Source organism: Myotis nattereri (assembly GCF_964212035.1).
Source record: "Myotis nattereri genome assembly, chromosome: 18".
In the NCBI taxonomy this organism is placed as follows: Eukaryota; Metazoa; Chordata; class Mammalia; order Chiroptera; family Vespertilionidae; genus Myotis; species Myotis nattereri.
Window position 1 is genome coordinate 30,029,594 of NC_138093.1, and position 19,575 is coordinate 30,049,168.

A 19,575-nucleotide genomic window follows, 5' to 3' on the forward strand; every position below is an offset into this window, starting at 1 on the left:
GCCCTTGACCGGAATCAAACCTTGGACCCTGCAGTTCACAGGCCGACGCTCTATCCACTGAGCCAAACTGGTTAGGGCAATAAAGGATTTTTGATGAAGTAATGATAACTACCACCACTTACTGAGTTCTTCCCATCCTCACAAACATTTTCTCAGTTTATTCCTTCAGTAGCCCACTGAGGCAGGTGTTATTCATCTCCATTTTATAGATCAGAAAACGACATACAAATGGGTGAATATGTCCACAATAACCAGCTAAGGTGGCGACTGTTGGAGCTTGTTTGTGTCCCCAGATCCATCTGACCCCAAAGCTATGCTATAGCCACCACTGTGTTCTGGATCTGCCCTCTGTGATTTGGATGGAGCAAGATGATTTAATACATTCTGTTTTCCAGTTCCTCTTTGGGAAAATGGCAATAATCCTCCCTGTCTATTTCACTGGGATGAGGGCACTTATGGTGTTTAAATGTAAACTGTAATGTACAAATATAATGTATTAAAAGAACTATATAGCAAAAGCTCCTTTGGCAAGGGAATTGTCCGATTCATCTTTGATCTTTCCAGTTGCCTACCTAGACCCTTGCAAAGTAGTAACATTTGCTAATGTTTGTGGGATGAAATTACAAGTTAAAGAGAGAATACATAGTCACGAAGGGTTTTGCGAGCTGATATTTTTAAAAGGTTGGAATTGTATTTATGTAACTGGGAGAAGTACATTTATATTCCATCCAGGTTTCAGGTGGTGAATGTGTTTCCCATCAGATTCCAAGTCACCCCGTGCCAACTCCGCAGGCCCCGGGGCAGACTTGGCGAAGGTGCTGCCCAGGCGCTGTGCCGACACAGCTTGGTCAGGAGGGATAGGTAATTGCTCACCGGGCTCCGCACACGGAGGCACATTTTGCAAAGCCGTTTTTTGCACGTCGTCAGTTGGAAATGTAACTTTCAGAGCGTAAGTCATTTTGGTTTGTATGTATTCAGAGTGACTGCAGAATTGCTTTAGCAGATTATTTCATGGCGAGAAGAAAAATGCTTCTTTGATTTTCTCAACTGAAAGCCCGAAAGCTGAACTGGAGGCTGTCAGCTTTCTCCTTTCAATGGTCGTGCTCCCTTTTAAAAATACGGAAAAGGAAAATTAACCTTAAGTCCTCCTTCCCATGAGGGTTAAGATGCTCTGCCCCGTACATTTTTTGACCTGTTGATGGATTCTTTGGTGGTCTCATCTAAAAGGAGCGGGGCTGATGTGAGGTTCCATCTTTATCATTTTCACTTTATTCTTCCTGGGCGGCGCGACCAACTCCACGGGGCACCGCCTTGCGAAGTCGTGGGTGTAGGGATAGGAGAGGACCAGGAGAATGGGTGTGGATGGCTCCCCATGAACACGGTGCTGCCGGGAGAAAAGAGCTGAGAGCACACTTACTGATGATGGGATGGAGAGTCTCCGCAAATAAAAACGAAAATCACTAGCATTCTCAGCATTCCAGTGCAGTGCTTCTCAAGAACTAGTTTTTGACCTTTTAAGGTATCTAATCCATCTCAGACTAACAATGCTCTTGTGAGAACAGAGTTACACTTAGGAAAATTTAATTTAAAAGCGGTGAATAAAACAAAGCCCCAATTTTTATGAGATTCAACAGACATACATTCATATTTCCGTAAACATATTCAGAGCATAGATAAAAAGGAAAGAATTGCAAGCACTTCACATTTTTTGGTTGACAGGTACACACAAGTGATTACTATAGGAAATCCCTGTTATATTTGTACTTTTTTCATTCCACAATCATAATGAAACAGTTACGAGTCAAATGCAGTTCCTCATATTAAATGCCTATGTGCATTCTTTTAATAAACACTCTGCATATAGGCGCTTGCTTCTTGCTTGCTAATTTATCTAATCTAGGTTGGATTGACAAAAATGCTATTCTCAGGACAGATGATGGAGCCCACACTGAGTGTGTCAAGGACATGAGCCAGGGTTCATGCTGAAATAAAGTAGGTTGTGGATGACTAGACTGCCTTTTCTGAAATATGATTCTGGGAGCTGCTCATCCAGGTCAAAGGTCCCTAGGGCTCCACTCCCAGGCAGTGTCCACATCTTTACAGCAGCATCCAGTGCTCTCAGCCACCCTAAACCCTATTGTTCAAGACCAGGCACTTTCAGTCAGGATTTGCAATGGCTTGCTGAATAACAATGAATCATTGTTACTGAAGAATGGACTAAAAATTTTCCCAGGATGAAGGAATAGAACATTCTCCTATAGGGTCTGGAGGTAAGAAAAAAAGGCCATCAAGGAAGTGTGTAGGGCTTATGTTCCTAGGTATGTGTTGAAGGTCATTCAAGGTCATTGAGGATCTGACCCCCCCACCCCCTGAATTTCTCCTTAGGGTGGTGGGATTGGCATACAGAGTCTTTGGCTGGTCTGATCTTATTTTGACAGGAATGTAAAAAGAGACACTTCGTAATTTAGCGTTGCTCAGAAGATTTTTTAAAATAAGTTTTTGTTGATTTTAGAGAGGAAGGGAGAGGGAGAGAGATAGAAACATAAATCAGCTGCCTCCTACACGTCCCCTATTTGGGATCGAGCCAGAAACTCAGGCATGTGCCCTGACAGGGAATCGAACCAGCAACCTCTTGGTGTATGGGATGATGCTCAATCCACTGAGCCATGCCAGCTGGGCTTGTTTTTAATTTTTATCTAAAATGAAGCAAGTGGTGCTTTTCAAAATTCATCTTTAGTTTTTCATCAGTAACCAGTTATAAAAATATTAAACTTATAGTATCTTTTGATGAAAAAAAAAAACACACACAAATCCATAGAATTTTCTATGCATAAATCTAGGAAAATAAATTTAAAACATTTGATCAAATTCAGAAAAGATTTGGTGATAACTTTTGGCAGATGTGCTGTATCAATGTCATCACTTCCTTCATTAATAATTGTTAACTTCTGGAACATGCCATAAACTATGGAAACTATTCAAGCTTTTAGCTTCTGGTTTTGGTCTTCAATCTTATCTGCCATTGAGAAGCCTGCTGCTCCCTTACATGGAAGCATTAAGATAATTCAAATGGCAGGGACAGACAAATAAACAAGTCTGGCTGTCCAATTTATATCTTTAGAAAGCTGAATTCTTACCTTGCAGAACACTAAGCATTCATGTCACTCGGTACTTCAGACATTCTTGACAGAACGTTTCCTTTCAATAACCATCAAACGTCAATATGCAGTAATGTTGTTTATGATTAGCTTCCTTCTCAGCTACTCAGAGTCATCATGAATTTAACTCATTTACCTTCACATAATTCACAATTTTATTGCATCACTCAGTACAATGGTGAGTTCAGCTGGCTTACTTTTTTTGCTTTTAAGCAAGTCTTTCTCAACAAAGCCAGCAATGCATTAATTTACATTCTGGTGCAAGTGTATTAATCTGGGCAGTCATTCCAGAATGTTTTCCTATCGTCGCAGCTGTGCTATCAGAACAAACTCTACACAACACGTAAACTCCAAACCACATCTGTTGGTCGTTTAACCCTTCTTAGCTTTATACATTTGAGAGCTTATTGTGTCTTTTGGTAATGGGCACGAATGAAAAAGGACTCTTCCTCATATCACCATCATGTTCAACCACATATGTACTGAAAGCTTGCCATGTGAGCTGTATCAATGCACTTGTCAGGTTGTCATGGAAAATACATTGCTTGCTTTATTTGGTCTATGAGTTGGTCTTTCATATCATGAGCTTGGTGTCATTTGAAAGTGGTCCTGGAGCTTCCTTTCTTGCTGTAGATTTACCCAGCATTTTCAAGCAAACACCTCTGATGCAGATTCTCACTAATGTCACCAATTGCATATGTTGTGGGGTTTTTTTTTTGTGTGTGTGTGTGTCTTAGCAACACAAATGTGATTTTATGAGAAGCCTGCAAAGTGCTAATATGTAAATATTGAACGTTCACTTCTGTGACTTTCTAATGCTATATATTCTTTTTTTTAAATATATTTTTTTATTGATTTCAGAGAGGAAGGGAGAGGGAGAGAGACATCAAAACATCAATAATGAGAGAGAATCATTGACCAGCTGCCTTCTGCATGCCCCACACTGGGAATCAAGCCCGCAATCTAGGCATGTGCCCTGATGGGAATCAAACCATGACCTCCTGGCTCATAGGTCAATGCTCAACCACTGAGCCACGTCAGCCAGGCTCTTATGCTATACTCTTTGATTTCAAATAATCCTTTTGGTTTTGAACTTACTTTGTTTAACCTTTGTAAGTAAATTCTGCCCAAGAAGTTTTGAAGGTTATCATTTGTTAGAACATCTCTGTCAATAACATACTTTTGGGTTTTAGCACGCCACCCTCAACCATGACTATAACCCTAAACTTAGCATATGAGGAATGATATTTCCAGATAAAACCAGCACAGACTCTTTGGTCTTCATATCTTTGGAATATCTTCCATTGCCATTATTTGGTTTACTTCTACTGATACATTTAGATGAAATATGTCTATTCTTGTGACAAATAAACTAGAAAAATCTTGTGAAATTTCTTTTACAGTTTGTAAATTGGAGCTAACAATACGTAATACAATTTTGTCTTAATTTAGCTGATAATTCAGTTCATCAGCAATGTATTGAGTTTACTCTGTGCCAGGCACTGAGGAGCAATAGAGGTGAAAGAATATACCTCTCACGCCATCTGGGAATCAGTTCTCTTTTATGGAAAATTTCACTTGCCCATTGACTTTCAAATGTGGGTTGATTTTTTTCTTCTCCGTTTCACTGGCAGCTCTTCATGTACGTTACTAGTTACAAAGTCATTCACTCTCCTCAGGTAAGTGGCTGCCGATGTCCATTCTTACATCACCATAGTGTTTGAAGTAGCCAAAAGTTACCACAGGCACAGTCAGCAGAACTGGCCTGGTCTAGGAGTAGCTCGTAGGGACATGGCACATTGATGGCCAAGATATCACTGGGTTATTACGAAGAATGAAATTCAGTTCATCAACAATGTATTGAGTTTACTCTGTGCCAGGCACTGAGGAGCAATAGAGATGAAAGAATATCCCTCTCACCCCATCTGAAAGAAACTTGCATGTCCTTCTAGGGGGCGTCATGTTTGCAAACAACTTCAATGTGAGTTTTGTATGACAAGTGCTGAAACAGAAGTAAAAGCCAAGTGCTTTGGGAACCCAGAGGAGAGCCTGCTTCAGGCTTGGAGAGGCTTGATGGCATTTGAGTTGAGCCTTGAAAGAGCGGTCAGGTACTAGCAGGAAGGAATGGGCACATGAAGGTCATTCTATCGAGAGGGATGTAGAGCAGGCAGAATCAGCAGCATAACGGTGGGACCCAGTGCAAAATGAAAATGCTAAGTCCTTGTTCAGACATGATTAAACATTACAAGACAGTGACATCAGAGCCTTCAACCAAGCATGGCGCCTTCTGATGGCAGAGGCCATGTGACTACATAGGTTAGATGTCCATGGAGCCAATCCTGAGTGCAGGGTGCATACAAGGAAGGGAACTCAGGGTGGTATGAAGCATAGCTCTGTGAGAGTGCGTAGTGGAAGACAGGTGTGCAAAAGCAGGTTGGAGTCAATGTGCTTGGGTGCTGTGCTCAGGGAGGATGGACTGGATGCTGAGTCAGTGGGGGACCTCTGAAGTTTGGAGCTGGAATGATATGATCGAAGGAGGGTCTTGGAAAGATGGCCAGCCACTGCACCATAGAGGCAGGATTTGAAGTGGTCTGGGAGGGACCGGAGAGAGAACAGGGCTTGGGGAGAGATTGAAATGGAGTAGAGAAAGTGGACAGCAGAAACATAACGGAAGTAGAGTGTTCAGGTAAATGAATTGAGAAGTATGAGGAAATGGGCGTGTGCAGAAATGATACTAATGTGGTTAGCCTCCATGGCAAGACTGATAAAGAAAGTGGAAGGAGAGTTGGTAGGTGGGGGAATCGGGCATTCAATCCATGTTATTTGACCCACTGGCGGATGACCTGCAGTGGCTTTATTACTCTGCCAGGATTTAATCAAAGTGATAAGAGTTAATGGTGGAAATAACTGAGTAATGGAAATTCTTCAGCAAAGGGCAGTCCCGTGCCCTCATTAATTCAATGAAGCTCTGGAAATGTCCATGGGTCCATAGCACACACTAGTGGTGTGGTGAGGCGAGCAAGTCTTAATGAAGTAAAATCCAAGCACAGAAAGCTTCAGGTCTCTGCCCACCTGTCCAGCCATATCTCTCACCATGCCCCACCCAGACCCTGCTCCCCAGGGCTGAAGCAGTTGCCTTTGTTTGGGAGTCTTCCTTCCCTACTCCACCACCACACCTCCATCTCCCATGTATTTCTCAAAGCTCTCCTCCGGGCATAATGCCCATGCCACTCCCTGACCACACCATCTCTCACTTATATAGTCATGTGGGACCAGGTCTTATTGGCCATGGTAGCTGAGTGCTAGTGCCATGCTTATCACAAGGGAGATGCTGGATAAAATGTTTGTGAAACAAATGAATGAATGAAGAGATCAAGTTTGTCCCTTAAATTGAAGCTGAAAGCCCATTCAACTTCTGATTAAATAGTTGACAGCTTTTCCTTCCAAAGAGGGCACGTGATCTGCAGTTTCTAAGCAGCAGAAAGTATCGTGCTGCTGTTTAAACAACCAAGTACCCAATGGGGCTCGGAAAATCCTGTTTTGTCATTGTGACACCCCAGCCCACCTGTTGTAACCAGAGACCAGGAAGGAGTGGGGCCATCTCAAGAGTGAGATTGGGGGGCGGGGGTGGGAATGGTCCACACTAGTGGACAGGCTGTAGGGCATTCAAAAAGATTAAAATATCGAGGGAAAGTTGCACTGTCTCTATTATCACCAGAAGCTGGCCATTGTAAATTACGTCAGTGATAACATACTCCTCCCCTGCAGAGACTGCCCTCGCTGCCTTCTCCCGTGGGAGCGCCCGGTAAGCCCCACTGAGGAGCAGCACCGAGCTTTAATCATGCCTCTCAGGGCAGAATACAGGCTATTTACGTGCTCTTTCTAGAAGCTCGGGCTTCAAAACTTCCTTTTCCTCCTCATATTGGCATTGCCATAGCAACCTTCCTAGGGCCAAACCTGTCACTGCTCAGGTTCTCGACGTCCCCTCTTTCAGATTCAGGGAGGCATCCAGTGTCATTGGCTCTGAAGAGCCTGTGTGCGTGGAGCTGAAGTCTGTGTGTTAGAAGTGGAGGCCGTGGTGGAGCCAGGCTCCGCCCTTGTGTCTGCCTGAGAGGAGTGTTGTCTGAGGGAGGGTGAGGACGTGCTTCTGGGCTTCTGTTTACTAACAGTTGTTGAACCTGTAGACCTCACTCAGTGAACACATCTTTCTGACACTCCTCCCAGTGTGCTCAATAAAGTTGGAAAATATTTCAAAATATTTCAAAAGCTTCAGAGTGGCAATTTGAAAACTTCTACTAAACAACATTTTCTATCAGATTAGCAAACAACAAGTTAATTCTATAATGTCTATTGATACCCTGACTTGGCAAACCAACTGAGTAGTTTGGAAGGTATGGTGATACCGGTAGGTCACTCATAAACTCCGAGATGGGTAGTTAACCAGCTGTTAGGATGAGCACCCAGTTGGAGGGCTGCTCTCATCCCTCCCCTGGAACTTGTGAGCAGGACAGCATCCAAATCTTGGGATGCTGCTTGAAGTTGTCATGTCCATGCTGAGTTCAAGGGCAGAGATACCAGGTGTAGATTAGGAGCTCCACTGCCTTCAGGATAAAACCCAAGGACTCCCTTCATGATGTGGGTTTTGTCGCACCCCAACCTCCTATCTAGGATCACCCCACCACCATCCTTGCATTCTAAGCACTAGCTTTGCTGAGAGACTTCAGTTCCTCCAATAGTATCTGTTCTCTCAACCTTCCCATCTTGGCCATGCCATTCCTGTGCCTGGAATTTTCCATTTACCCCCTCTCCCTCATGGACCAGAACAATTCAAGACTTAGTTCTGGCATCTTCTCATGAAGGGGGCCTTTCTTTGCTCAGTCCCCCAAATGGGGTCAGTTAGATGCAGACTTCGTTTCCGTATACTTATATGTTGTAGCTCAATGGCCTCACCTATCTTCTGGCCCTTGCTGTTCTCGTCCCTGCCTTCTGCCCCTTTGTCTATTTCCATCCCCAGAACATTTTCTCATGTGCTTCCTTCCGGCCTTGGCTTTGCTCCTCCAGCAGAATTCTCTGGAGTTGTTTCTTCTGCCTCTCTCAGGGCTGATTACATGTTGCTAAGCACTGTTCTTACAGTCCTTGAGAGCTCAGTGGTGGTGCTGTGGTGAAACTGACTCAGAAACCTGGAGAAGTTCACCACCCAGGCCTTTTCTATTAGCTGCAGCACCATCAACAGAAGAGTAGAATCCATTACTTCTGATCGCTATTTTATGGACGAATCTATCAAGGTATATAAAATATGTTATCAAATGGCTAAGTACAAGTTGAATGTTGTTTTGTTTCCCTTCCTAAATTCAACGTGTCTGACGCTGCTTAGCTCAATTTTTATTTTTCTCTGTACCTTCACAGCCCTAGTGATTCAAGGGCAGGAGGCCGAGGGCTCTGGGCCTGTCCTAGGTGTCAGACCCTCAACACTTGGCTCTTCGGACCCCTGATGAAGGTCCCGTTCCTTCCTCCTCATACTTGGCCAGCCCTCCTTAGCCATCTCTCTTCATGAAAAATAATGACCTTGATAATTTCAAGGCCTCAAATTACCTTTTTCTCTATCTATGGTTAATTTTTCCTCTTTCAAGGGAAAAAAGAGGGGGAAAAAGGCTGCGATATTTTCCCACTTTCTAAAAAATGTAAATCTACTTTTTTAAAAAAAGTGAATCTAGCCTATGATTATTTCTTCTCAGTTGGGAAAAAGTTTATACATCAACTTAGTTGCTAATTTCTTCAATTAACTATTCCTTCTCTTTTATTTTTTAACACTAGTACCAATTAAGTACTTCTTGGTGAAGCCTGTTGTTTTATAATTAGTTTCATAAAGAGATCACAATCTTTTCCTTATACATTTTAAAAATAGTTGAACATAACCAGACTTTCACAAAACCAGGCATCCAGTGATTTCTTGCAGACTAATTTAGAGGCTCACAGATGGGGATGAGGAAATGGTGCCTGTAAGAATCATGGGAAGTTTTTTAAAGTCTACTTGCTCACCTTTTTCTCACCCCACTTCACCCCTGGGTGTAACTAAACCTAGGAAAATGTAAATTTTAAACAGCTCTCTTGGTGATTCTAACATAGCCCCTGGTTGAGAATCCTGGTCATGGTAGTCCCAGCTAGGTAGGGTCCATGGGAGCATTGTTAATTTCACATGCATTATACTGGGGAGCACAGTGGGGAAGTCAGATATGATAATTTTCAGGGGAATTCTGGAAGAGTTACATTTTGGGTTGGATCTTGAATAATAATAACATAGCAACAACTGATATGTATTGACCATGGACTGCATGGAGCACTTCTATATGTCATCGCATTTAATCCTCACCAAAATCTTACTGTAAGGCAGATGGTATTACCCCATTTTACAGATGAGGAAAATGGAGCTCGAAGACATCCAGTGATTTACCAAAAGTCACACAGCAAGTAGCTAGCGGTGTTGGTGTTCAACCCTTCAGTCAGTATGACCTAAGCTCTGACTGCTTTGCTATGTCTGATTCAGTAGGAAGGAGGCAGCAGAGACTCGGGGTGTGGGACAATGATAAGAGAATTATTTCCTCCCTGGTCAAAATTTTGGTTGAAAACAGATGTCTGGGTTTATGAGAAGTCCAAAAGCCAAGTATGGGCATTACTATTATTCTGGAAATTGTCTTTCTGTCTCTAAGAAGATGAGAAAGGCCAAGTTTTTATCATCATGCACAGATCTGGTGTAATATCAGCACTTCAATTTTTCTTTCTGATTCCATAATTATAATTCATAATCATCATCCTTTGTTGGAGGTCAGAAGGACTTGGACCCCACGTAGTCCTGTTTCTTGTTGGACTCCCTCCGTTGGCAGGTTTATTTACTTGAGGAAAGGCAGCAAAGTGTAGAGCAATAGCCCTCAGTTGGGGGTGGATTTGCCCACAAGGGACATATGGCAATGTCTGGAGACATTTTTCATTGTTACAACTGGAAGGTGCTACAGGCATCAGTGGGAAGAGGCCAGGGATTCTGCTAAGCATCCTGCAGTTCACAAGACGGCTACTGCCCAAGCCTCCTCACCTGTAAGCGCAGTGCTGGGTGCACGGGGAGAGGGAGAGGGGAGGGGGGTAGTGAAACCAGCACCATGTTCCAGCCCCTTTTCTCCTTGGTTTCTCTTGCTCCAGTGAGTAACTTGGCTCTGAGGCCTTCTGGGACCATGCCCCAGGCCTCTGGCCTTGCTGGGAAGCCCCTTATGATGGCCTCGCTGCCACAGTTAAGTTTGAAGAGGAGGGAAAGGGGACCCATGGACCTGGAGCTGATGAACTGGTTTGCAAACTGATGGACAATTGCAAATCGAAGGATGGGAAAATTGAGGGCTTAGCAGCTAAATTTGTCAACTTAGAGTTCCTAAGTTTGATAAATGTAGGCTTGATTTCAGTTTCAAATCTCCCCAAACTATGTAAATGGAAAAGGCTTGAGCTCGGTGACAACAGAATCTTTGGAGGTCTGGACAGGGTAGCAGAAAAATGTCCAAATCTCACACATCTACACTTCAGTGGAAATACCAGCTCCTTGGGACCTTTGAAAAAGTTGGAATAATTGAAAAGCCTGGGTCAGTTTAACTGTGAGGTTACCAATCTGAATGACTTCCAAGAGAGTCTCTAAGTGCCTACCCCAGCTGACCAACCTGGATGGCTCTAAGAGAGAAGATGGAGAACCCCATGACTCAGATGCCAAGCAGATGATGTAGATGAAGAAGAGGGGGATGAAGGAGGAGAAGATGAAGACGCGGATGGTGAGGAGGAAGAGTTTGATAATGGGGATGAAGTCAGTGGGAAGGAAGAAGAATTGGGACATGATGGAGAAGTTGATGAGAGGATGAGGATGAAGAGGAGAAAGAAAGCTGGAAAGGGGAAAAGAGAAAGAGAACCAGATTACGAAGGAGAAGATGATTAATACCGGTTTAGTATTGGTTGGATGGCTCATATGGATTTGGTAGCTGGGTTTTGTTGGTTTTTGTAAAGGTAACTGTGGAACAGAGCCCACCCACCCAAAGTGCCATTCTGCGTTCCTCTCGGAAATCCACCATCAAGCTTTGGGACTTCACCCCAACAAAAGTGTAAGTGCTGTTAGGTTTTTGTGTAAGACTTGCTCTGGCGTGGATAGCTGGGACTGGTGAGTCAACAGTCTATTATACTCAGGTTGTAACAGCATTTCTACCTTCTGTACAACAAAGAAGCTTTGTAAATAAAATCTTAACATTAAAATAAAAAAGAGACAGCTTTCCTTAGTAACGAATTTGCTGCCCAAAGTATCAGTGGTGCTGAGGCTGAGAAACCCTTGTGGAAAGGGCATGGACTTTGTAGTGGGACTGCCTGGGTTTGAATCCAGCTTTATACTTACCAGCTATGTGACTTGGCCGAGATACTTAACCTCTCTGTGATCCATCTGCAAATAAGGGTAATGATAGTCCTTACCTCATAGAGGTGCTGGGATTTGAGGTAGTCCATATGAGGAATCTGGCGCTGTGGCAGTGGTGGAGTGGATTCCTGAGCCACCCTGACTGGGTGTGAATCCTCCATCGGCCACTTACCAGCTGTGTGACTTTGGCCAAGTCACAAACATTCTTGACTCACATTCTTTATCAATAAAATGAAGATAAGCCCAGCTGGCATGGCTCAGTCAGTGGTTGAGCGTCGACCTAAGAACCAGGAGGTCACCGTTCGATTCCCAGTCAGGGCACATGCCCAGGTTGCGGGCTCGGTCCCCAGTGTGGGACATGCAGGAGGCCGCCGATAGATGATTCTCATCATTGAGCTTCCCCGCCCCCCTCCTTCCTTCCTCTCTGAAATCAATACAAATATTTTTAAAAATAAAAAATAAATACAATGAAGATAATAGTATCTACCATTACGATAAATCATGTATGCAAATTGGTTATAAGAATGACTTGCACATCATAAAAGTTGTATAAGTACCAATTGTTATTATTAATTTATTCATTCGTTACACAAATATCTGGGCCCCCTGTGCCTTACAGCTGGTAGACAGCAGAGTCAGGATTAGGACCACTGACTCCTGAAGGAAGGAAAACTCTGTTTAGTATGACAATTTATGCCTATTTGTTGGCATCCTGTATAGCAGGAAGCTGGGGGATCGAGCATTACTTTGGAGGATAATTATTACTTTGGAGGCAATGTGGAGAGAGGCACTAGGAGCTACAGTGTCACTTAGCAACTAAAATCTCCAGTTCTGCCTTTGAAAACGGAAAGACTGATGGGTGTTACAGAAGGAAAACCAACAGATGTGGAGGTCAGGTGCTGCGATTAGAGTTGCCAGTGGTAGAGAAAGTGATTTTCATTGCTTCCTGTTATTATTACTGGAAGAGGTACGTCTTTAATAGGCACTCAGTGCTGTCACTGCGATGTTCCAGTCTGGCTCACCATGGTGACAGGGGTGCCCTCCGAAGCTTTCCTTTTCCTTTTTCTTTTTTGTTTTTGTTTTGTTTTTTGTTGTGAGATGTAGAAGAGCAAGGAAGTTCGAGATTTGCAAGAGCTTGTAACTTCAGGAGTAGACATAATTACTATTGGAAAGGAGCCTGGTGAAAGTTAACACACTTGTTTAAATGGCTTTAAAAAGTATGTGTTATTTTAAATGGCTCTATTAATTAGGTTTTCTTTGATGACTCACATTGGAGAAACAGAAAAGTGAGGGCTCTCAGCCTATGAAGGAAAGCAAGACCTGGGTTTGTAAGCCCGCTGCGAGCCTCCCTCTAGCCAGGTTCACCTGAACTAAGGGGTCGTCTCTTTGCCATCAAGAACTCAGCAAGCACAAAAGAGGTGAAAGTAGCAAATTATTTGGAGACCTTTCCAACCTGTACCTGACCTTCTGGAGTCATTTGCGGAAGTAATTGCCTGTGGAAATTGCTACGCGTTTTATCTGCGGTGCTATTGAAGCCCTGGTTGAAATGAGGCTGCACAGGCGACGCTGGTGGCGGGTTAGCACGGAGTGGGAGCTGATGCTTTATTCGGCAGATGAGAAGTACCTGAAAATAACCTTCTGTCTCCCCTGTAAGAATTTTGCTTGTTAAGTGACATTCACCAACACAGCAGAGTTTCAGTGTGGCATAGGACTCTGTGCTATTCTTAGCGGGACATGAAATGAAAGTTTTCAGGCTTTGCTTGTTATATAATAGGGAATGTGTGCGTTTTCTACGCCTTGATTTAGGGGGCACTTTCTGTGCCCGGGGCAACAGCTGTCCTGCTTGAGGAGGAATGAGGGCACAGGGCTGGCAGGAAAGTCAATCTTCCTGTACATCAAGGTAGAGTCAGTCCTGCCCCCTTACTTAAGGGGGAATAACACCTTCAATAACACTCCCAGGGGATGCCTGAAACCGTGGACAGTACCAAGCCCTACATCGTGTATACTCTATTTTCCCCTGTACACACATACCTTTTCACTTAAAGGAAGCACTTCACAGCTTCTCGTTGGCATGTCTGAATTGCCAGCATCACAATTCTTGCCCTTTGGGGACATTATTAAGTAAAATAAGGGCCACTTGACTACAAGCACTGCAATGCCACAACAGTCAATCTGGTACCTGAGACAGGTACTGTGCAGAGTGTACCCAGTGTGGATACGCTAAACAAAGGGATGATTCATGTCCTGAGCAGGCTGGAGCTGGACAGCTCAAGATTTCATCCTGTGATGAGAGTGTCTCTGTTTATATTAAGGAGGTGACCTTTGGACCTGCACCTAAGGATGGGGCTGGGTGCCAGTGGAGCCAACCATGGGATTTAGCGGTTCTCAACCTGTGGGTCGCGAACAATGAAAAAACATCCTGCATATCAGATATTTACATTAGGATTCACAGCAGTAGCAAAATTACAGTTACGAAGTAGCAACGAAAATAATTTTATGGTTGGGGGTCACCACAACATGAGGAACTGTATTATAGGGTCGCGGCATTAGGAAGGTTGAGAACCACAGAGGGTTGGGCCTTTCAGCTTCCCTCCCCCGGGTGCTGGAGATTGAGTTCATTCGCCAGTGGCCAGTGATTGAATCAATCCTGTCTATGTAATGAAGCCTCCATGACTTTGAAAGCCTACCTCCATTTCGAATAATTACCTTTTCAATTATTATATTGTTTCCTGATTTGTCTCTTTTATCAATAGTTATTCCCCCTATGTATTCGCTCAGCCCACGCTTTTTCAGTCTTTTCTTTTTCTGTAATTTGGCGTGAAAGTGAGGAAAAAGACGTCAGAGAGCCAATGTGGCTATAACCATATCAACCCATCTTCCATGACCAGCATGCCGCCATCATTGCCGAATGGAATTTCCAGGTGAGGGGCTAACAAAGGCCTCGTGGTCTTTTCCTGGGAATTAAGACTATAGAAGCAAACATAGGTTTAGGGGTAGAGTCTTCTTTAAATTTGATTTTAATATATCATCTGGAATTTTGCATAGAAAAGTCGGCTTGGATAGATCCATAAACTACCAACGTAGGGCAACACTTTTTTTCATTTTTTCAGAGGCAAAAGATATGATTTTAATCCTTTCTTTATCTCTAAGCTTTAATACACTTGCAGAGATAGTGAAATATATATATATCCTTCTCGAGTTTAGGGATAAATTATGCTCTGCAAGGCTGTTTATTAGAAGTTGGAGTGCATTTTCCAACAGAAATAATTTTATGAATAATGGTCAGCTTGCTCGAGGAGCCATAAGTCTATCTAACCCACTGATTATTAAAAGTGTGCTGGCGAGCCCTAGCTGGTTTGGCTCAGTGGATAGAGTGTCGGCCTTCAGACTAAAGGGTCCCGGGTTTGATTCCAGTTAAGAGCATATGCCTGGGTTGTGGGTTCAACCCCTTCGTAGGGGGCACGCAGGAGGCAGCCAATCAATGATTCTCTCTCATCATTGATGTTTCTATCTCTTCCTCTCTCTTCCTTTCTGAAATCAACAAAAATATATTAAAAGTGTGCTGGTGAGGTTCTAAGGGCCTTGCAGAAGCTAGTCTCTAGAATGCCAGGGATGCCCTGCTAACACAGGGATGGTTCTTCCCTTCATCACCTCCCTGTGGTAGCAGACAGGTGCCCGCCCCGCTTCTGGAACCTGGAGTAGATGTCCCTTCTCTCATCTTTCTCATCTAGAGACTGGGAGCTCAGAAGAATGGGGAGCTAGAGAGCAGGTTAAGTGGGAGCGGAGAAGAGCCAGGGGCTTAGGACCTATAGCCCTAAACACATTCCTTGAGTCTCTTTTCTGTTCCACCAAGATCCTAGGGATTGAGCTACCTACTTCTTTTCCGTTGCCCTTGTGTTGCTTCTGACTAGGGTTTCCCTCTATCCTGAGTTCATAGAACAGTCTCTCAATTTTCCTTCTCCATGGCCTTTAGAGAAAGCATGAAGAATGTTATTCCAAGGGATAAAAGAAAGATGACTAGAAATAAAAAGTGTCCTTATTATGGTTATCCTTCGTTACCCACTTTGATCTGCTGGAGAGAGAGAGAGAGAATTTCCTTGAAGGGCATAACTTTCCATATTGGAAAGGTTTATTGAAAGCCTAGCATAATGGATTAAAAATGAACACAGCCCTGACTGGTTTGGCTCAGTGAATAGAACATCAGCCTGCGGACTGAAGGGTCCCAGGTTCGATTCCAGTCAAGGGCATGTACCTTGGTTGCGGGCACATCCCCAGTAGGGGGTGTGCAGGAGGCAGCTGATCGATGTTTCTCTCTCATCAATGTTTCTAACTCTCTATCCCTCTTCCTTCCTCTCTGTAAAATATCATTAAAATATATTTTTTAAAAAGTGAACAAAACAAAAGGTCCATTATTATGAATTTTTAGATCATTGCTGAAAAAAAGAATTTCTAGGTAGAAAAAAAACAACCCAGATTCATTTTAAAGGATGGAGGATCTGAATGCTTTTGACTTCTCAATAGCAGGGGAACACAATGGAAAAATGCATCCAAAATTCTGGGGGGAAAAAAAAGGATTTCTAATCTAAAATGCCACATCCAGCCAAGCTGTTAATTCCGTATAAGGATAAACATTAGGTCTCAAAAATCGTGCTCCCATATTTCCTTTCTCTGAAAGCTGTTAGACTATGTCTTCTACCAGCAAAAAGGGATAAAACAAGAGGGAGGAAGACAGGGGGTTGGGATCCAATCTGAATACTAAATGAAGGGACTTCCCAGGATACAGGGGCAGAGACGTCCACACAGATGACAAGGCAATAGTTCAGAAGTCTCTAGGAGAGATTTCTTTAATTAATAAACTAGCTACTGTGTTTTGATATAGTAAGAAGAGGCATTTATCTGCAGGAGAATTTGGAGTCACATTAGCCATAAGTAGACCAAGCAAGAAAAGACAAAGATCATTATTAGCTACATTGCAGAAAAGGAAAAGTAACCACAGTATAATACATGACTTAGCTGTGAATGGCTTAGCTGTGAATAGCATTCATCTACTTATAATAATGTAAACATAGATAATTATGTAACCAATGTGAGGATGGAATTCTATTGGGAGGGTGGGGCAATGGGAAAAGTTGTGCATATGAGTGTGAGATTGGAGGTGAGGTGGGGAAAAGAGTTCAACCCTCAGAGGTCAATGGATAATGCCTACAACTGAAATATCAGGATATAGCAGTTTGAGCATGGTATTAAAAGAGAGAGACCAATAGCAAAAGAATCAACTAACAATGGAAGTGGGTGCTTTTGCAGAGTAGAAAATTGGTGAAAAGAAAGATGGCCTAGGGGAATAAGGAATTTTTAAATGTCTTGGGCATTTGACTCTAAACTGGGTGTGTGTTGTGTATACAAAAATAAATACCACATTTTAAAAAGGGAGACAAACTTTTGCCCATACAGAAATTCCATACAGCAATTTCTAATTAGGCGCCAGAGATACTACCTTACTGTTCTTTGGAGGAGACCCAGAACTCCTGATGTGATACAACATTAATTGTAAACCACTCAAGTGCAGAAATAAGCCTCCTCTTCTTTTTTATTTTTATTTCAGAAAGGGAGAGGGGAAGAGAGAGAAAAACATCAATGATGAGAGAGAATCATCAATTGGCTGCCTCCTGCACGCCCCCTACTGGGGATTGATCCTACACCGCAGGCATGTGTCCTGACTGGGAATCCAACCATGACCTGGGTCATGAGTCAACGCTCAACCACTGAGCCACGCCCACCACGCAGAAATAAGCCTCCTCTTTTCCAAATCAGCATTTTGTCTTGGGGTTGGGAGAGGTCTTCTTGCTCCTTTTCCCAAAATGAAAGACCAACTCATCCACGTTGAGGGCCATCCAAGGCGCCTCTGCGCTGAGGTTCAGTCAGGACAGTGATGTTGCTGTACTCTCCCACGTCACATTCAGATATCCATGCGGTGTCTGCTCTCCCAGTTAGTGGTAGGTAAGGGCATAATGCTTTATAGATAAGATATCAAGAAATAACATGTAGACATGTAAAACACAACCTGCTCCATCTAAAACTAGAGCAGAATACTCTATTTTTAATAATAATAAAATTTCATAATAGTGATAATAATTGAGCAAGGCCCTCCTGAGGACCCTTAAGCTTCCAGGCTGGGACGGAAGCAGCCCTGGGCCGGGAATGATGGATGTGGCGTCACTGCCTTCCCTGTGGCCAGAGCACGAGAGTCTCAGACCTGCGCCGGTTCTGTTCTTTCTGTATTGATTTGGTGTGACTGTTGTTTTATGCGCCGGATTACATTAACTTTCTGGCAGCTTTCCTGAGCAAAGCACCTCCATGCTTTACGCGTGACCTCCAGTCGATTGAGGACCAGAACAGCCGTCGCCAACCGGTGGTCTGTGAGGTCCGAAAGGTTGGCGGCCGCTGGGCCAGAAGACAGTGCTGAGGCAGGGCTGCCATACAGGCTTATTGAGTTGAGGTCAGACTGACGGGATCAGGGATCAGGCAGCCATCCAGCCCCAGAGGCTGGTGCAGAGGCCACTGGTGAGGTCCCCCCGGGGCGGGGGGGTGGGGGTGGGCAGGAGTTGCCACCTCGTTGTATATGAGGTATTAGGAACTTTGAAGAGCTGACGTCTGCACTATTCAGGCTTCGACTGCTGCTTTCCATCCGCCTCCTTTTGGTCAGTCAGGTGAACACCGCTCCCTGGCAGCGCTTTCTGACCCTCCTTTACAGTTCTCTCCAGGTGGATCTGTGGCCTCCGTTTTTCAGGCACCGTATCCAGCCCTGCCAGGCCGACTACCTGAAGGTTTCCTTCCCTGGCCTCTAGATCCATGCCTTCTCTCTCTTTCCTTCCCTCTTAGTCTGCCTCCTAAGCCTGAGTAGGATTGTTTAAAAGAAACGATGTACTGTACCATACCATGGGCTAGAATTCATCAACAAAAAAAGGAATGAGCTATTGATATGTGCAACAAGATAGATGGATTTCAAGGATATTTCTAAGTGGAAAAAGCCAGTCTCAAAAGATCGCATACTATATGATTCCATTTATAGAACCTTCTTGAAATGACATAATTATAAAAAAAGAAGAGATTCGTGGTTTTTTGGGGGGAGTGTGAGTAGCACAAGGGAGATCTCTGTGACCATAGAACAGTCCTGTATTTGGAACTTGTGGTGTAAGATGTGGTGCTGGTTACGTGAATCTACACACATGATAAAACGCCACAGGATTATACACATACTTTATAGCAATGCAAATCTTCTGGTTTTAATATTGTACTCTTATTATTTGAGATATAACCGATGGGGAGATGGGGTGAGAGTTGTACAGAATCTCTCTGTGCTATCTTTACAGCTTTCTGTGAGTTTATAATTATTTCAACATAATTTTTTCATTTCTTAAAAAGAGTAATGAACTATTGTTGATACAACCCAAAAGTAGATTAGGTTGCATGTACTAATTAGGTAGATTAGTGAACATTTCTCCCAAGAAGATATATGAATGGCCAATAAGCACATGCATAGGTGCTTAATGAACTTCATTAACTATCAGGGAAATGCAAATCAAAACTACAGTGAGATAGAGATCACACTCATTAAGATGGCAATTATAATTAAAAAAACAACAGAGAATAACAAGTGTTGGGTTTTGGGAGACATTGGGAACCCTTACACACCTTTGGTGAGAATGTAAAATGGTACACCACTTTGGAAAACCATTTGGTAGTTCCTCAAAATGTTAAACATAGAGTTCCCATATAACCCGGCAACTCCATTCCTAGGTATATACCCAAGAGAGATAAAAACATACTCATGCAAAAACTTGTGCATGAGTGTTTATAACAGCATTATTTATAATAACCAGGAAGTGGAAATGACCCAAATGCCCACGAACTAATGAATGGATAAGTGAAAAGTGGTATATCCATACATGGAATATTATTCAACAATAAGCGGATAGGCCTTGAAAACAT

At 43.3% G+C, this 19,575-nt stretch overlaps 1 protein-coding gene and 1 pseudogene across 3 annotated transcripts in view; both read left to right on the forward strand.

The window, feature by feature from the left end:
* Window positions 1-19,575, forward strand: part of KCNH1 (potassium voltage-gated channel subfamily H member 1) — a gene marked incomplete at its 5' end in the record, with an annotated part of 257,134 nt that overhangs the window by 162,964 nt on the left and 74,595 nt on the right. The window lies entirely within an intron of this gene.
* Window positions 10,504-12,017, forward strand: LOC308534660 (acidic leucine-rich nuclear phosphoprotein 32 family member B-like; annotated as a pseudogene). Its single transcript has one exon. The product of its transcript is annotated as an acidic leucine-rich nuclear phosphoprotein 32 family member B-like (transcript).